This window comes from Misgurnus anguillicaudatus, chromosome 23, assembly GCF_027580225.2.
Source record: "Misgurnus anguillicaudatus chromosome 23, ASM2758022v2, whole genome shotgun sequence".
In the NCBI taxonomy this organism is placed as follows: domain Eukaryota; kingdom Metazoa; phylum Chordata; class Actinopteri; order Cypriniformes; family Cobitidae; genus Misgurnus; species Misgurnus anguillicaudatus.
In genome coordinates this window covers 37,900,001-37,902,500 of record NC_073359.2, presented here as the reverse complement: position 1 = coordinate 37,902,500, position 2,500 = coordinate 37,900,001, and the positions used below count along the sequence as shown (strand labels likewise).

Below are 2,500 nucleotides of genomic sequence, written 5' to 3'. Positions count from 1 at the left end.
GCGGTCTCCCATCCAAGTACTAACCAGGCCCGACCCTGCTTGGCTTCCGAGATCAGACGAGAGCGGGCGTGCTCAGGGTGGTGTGGCCGTAAGCGAGCGCTGACTCGATTCGAGAGCCACTTCAAGACTAATGTGGCAACGCCATGCCATCGGCGAACGCTTACAGAAAGGATGCATTTCTGGAAAAAAATTATATGAATAAATAATTAAATAATTAATTAAATAAAGAATTAAATGCTTACAGCACTTGGTATTCCCAGGCGGTCTGCCATCCAAGTACTAACCAGGCCCGACCCTGCTTGGCTTTCGAGATCAGACGAGAGCAGGCGTGCTCAGGGTGGTGTGGTCGTAAGCGAGCGCTGATTCGATTCGAGAGCCACTTCAAGACTAATGTGGCAACGCCATGCCATCGGCGAACGCTTACAGAAAGGATGCATTTCTGGAAAAAAATTATATGAATAAATAATTAAATAATTAATTAAATGCTTACAGCACCTGGTATTCCCAGGCGGTCTCCCATCCAAGTACTAACCAGGCCCGACCCTGCTTGGCTTCCGAGATCAGACGAGAGCGGGCGTGCTGAGGGTGGTGTGGCCGTAAGCGAGCGCTGACTCGATTTGAGAGCCAGTTCAGGACTAATGTGGCAACATCATGCCATCGGCAAACGCTTACAGAAAGGATGCATTTCTGGAAAAAAATTATATGAATAAATAATTAAATAATTAATTAAATGCTTACAGCACCTGGTATTCCCAGGCGGTCTCCCATCCAAGTACTAACCAGGCCCGACCCTGCTTGGCTTCCGAGATCAGACGAGAGCGGGCGTGCTCAGGGTGGTGTGGCCGTGAGCGAGTGCTGACTTGATTCGAGAGCCACTTCAAGACTAATGTGGCAACGCCATGCCATGTGCGAACGCTTACAGAAAGGATGCATTTCTGGAAAAAATGATATGAATAAATAATTAAATAATTAATTAAATGCTTACAGCACCTGGTATTCCCAGGCGGTCTCCCATCCAAGTACTAACCAGGCCCGAGCCTGCTTGGCTTCCGAGATCAGACGAGAGCGGGCGTGCTCAGGGTGGTGTGGCCGTAAGCGAGCGCTGACTCAATTCGAGAGCCACTTCAAGATTAATGTGGCAACGCCATGCCATTGGCGAACGCTTACAGAAAGGATGCCTTTCTGGAAAAAAAATATATGAATAAATAATTAATTAAATGCTTACAGCACCTGGTATTCCCAGGCGGTCTCCCATCCAAGTACTAACCAGGCCCGACCCTGCTTGGCTTCCGAGATCAGACGAGAGCGGGCGTGCTCAGGGTGGTGTGGCCATAAGCGAGCGCTGACTCGATTCGAGAGCCACTTCAAGACTAATGTGGCAACACAATGCCATCGGCGAACGCTTACAGAAAGGATGCATTTCTGGAAAAAATTTATATGAATAAATAATTAAATAATTAATTAAATAAAGAATTAAATGCTTACAGCACCTGGTATTCCCAGGCGGTCTCCCATCCAAGTACTAACCAGGCCCGACCCTGCTTGGCTTCCGAGATCAGACGAGAGCGGGCGTGCTCAGGGTGGTGTGGCCATAAGCGAGCGCTGACTCAATTCGAGAGCCACTTCAAGACTAATGTGGCAACGCCATGCCATCGGCGAACGCTTACAGAAAGGATGCATTTCTGGAAAAAAATTATATGAATAAATAATTAAATAATTAATTAAATGCTTACAGCACCTGGTATTCCCAGGCGGTCTCCCATCCAAGTACTAACCAGGCCCGACCCTGCTTGGCTTCCGAGATCAGACGAGAGCGGGCGTGCTCAGGGTGGTGTGGCCGTAAGCGAGCGCTGACTCGAATCGAGAGCCACTTCAAGACTAATGTGGCAACGCCATGCCATGTGCGAACGCTTACAGAAAGGATGCATTTCTGGAAAAAATTATATGAATAAATAATTAAATAATTAATTAAATGCTTACAGCACCTGGTATTCCCAGGCGGTCTCCCATCCAAGTACTAACCAGGCCCGACCCTGCTTGGCTTCCGAGATCAGACGAGAGCGGGCGTGCTCAGGGTGGTGTGGCCATAAGCGAGCGCTGACTCGATTCGAGAGCCACTTCAAGACTAATGTGGCAACGCCATGCCATCGGCGAACGCTTACAGAAAGGATGCATTTCTGGAAAAAAATGTATATGAATAAGTAATTAAATAATTAATTAAAATAATTAAATAATTAAATGCTTACAGCACCTGGTATTCCCAGGCTGTCTCCCATCCAAGTACTAACCAGGCCCGACCCTGCTTGGCTTCCGAGATCAGACGAAAGCGGGCGTGCTCAGGGTGGTGTGGCCATGAAGTGAGCGCTGACTCGATTCGAGAGCCACTTTAAGACTAATGTGGCAACGCCATGCCATGTGCGAACGCTTACAGAAAGGATGCATTTCTGGAAAAAATTATATGAATAAATAATTAAATAATTAATTAAATGCTTACAGCACC

At 47.4% G+C, this 2,500-nt stretch overlaps 8 non-coding genes and 3 pseudogenes across 8 annotated transcripts in view; all 11 read right to left on the bottom strand.

The window, feature by feature from the left end:
- The window catches only part of LOC141361222 (5S ribosomal RNA), a 119-nt gene extending 25 nt beyond the window's left edge, over positions 1–94 (bottom strand). The window contains exon 1 of the ribosomal RNA XR_012367274.1: positions 1–94. This exon is cut by the window's left edge and continues 25 nt beyond it. This is a non-coding gene — a ribosomal RNA (5S ribosomal RNA).
- A 141-nt stretch (positions 95–235) lies between these two features.
- On the bottom strand, positions 236–354 carry LOC141360989 (5S ribosomal RNA; annotated as a pseudogene).
- Positions 355–483: 129 nt separating this feature from the next.
- LOC141360175 (5S ribosomal RNA) lies at positions 484–602 on the bottom strand. Its single transcript, XR_012366688.1, has one exon. It is a non-coding gene; the product is annotated as a 5S ribosomal RNA (ribosomal RNA).
- Positions 603–731: 129 nt separating this feature from the next.
- On the bottom strand, positions 732–850 carry LOC141360131 (5S ribosomal RNA). The gene has a single exon (XR_012366644.1). It is a non-coding gene; the product is annotated as a 5S ribosomal RNA (ribosomal RNA).
- A 128-nt stretch (positions 851–978) lies between these two features.
- On the bottom strand, positions 979–1,097 carry LOC141360269 (5S ribosomal RNA). Its single transcript, XR_012366782.1, has one exon. It is a non-coding gene; the product is annotated as a 5S ribosomal RNA (ribosomal RNA).
- A 121-nt stretch (positions 1,098–1,218) lies between these two features.
- LOC141359856 (5S ribosomal RNA) lies at positions 1,219–1,337 on the bottom strand. The gene has a single exon (XR_012366339.1). It is a non-coding gene; the product is annotated as a 5S ribosomal RNA (ribosomal RNA).
- Positions 1,338–1,478: 141 nt separating this feature from the next.
- Positions 1,479–1,597, bottom strand: LOC141359855 (5S ribosomal RNA). The gene has a single exon (XR_012366338.1). It is a non-coding gene; the product is annotated as a 5S ribosomal RNA (ribosomal RNA).
- Positions 1,598–1,726: 129 nt separating this feature from the next.
- LOC141361220 (5S ribosomal RNA) lies at positions 1,727–1,845 on the bottom strand. Its single transcript, XR_012367272.1, has one exon. It is a non-coding gene; the product is annotated as a 5S ribosomal RNA (ribosomal RNA).
- A 128-nt stretch (positions 1,846–1,973) lies between these two features.
- LOC141359854 (5S ribosomal RNA) lies at positions 1,974–2,092 on the bottom strand. The gene has a single exon (XR_012366337.1). It is a non-coding gene; the product is annotated as a 5S ribosomal RNA (ribosomal RNA).
- A 147-nt stretch (positions 2,093–2,239) lies between these two features.
- Positions 2,240–2,358, bottom strand: LOC141361014 (5S ribosomal RNA; annotated as a pseudogene).
- A 129-nt stretch (positions 2,359–2,487) lies between these two features.
- LOC141360810 (5S ribosomal RNA) overlaps positions 2,488–2,500 on the bottom strand; it is a 119-nt pseudogene continuing 106 nt past the window's right edge.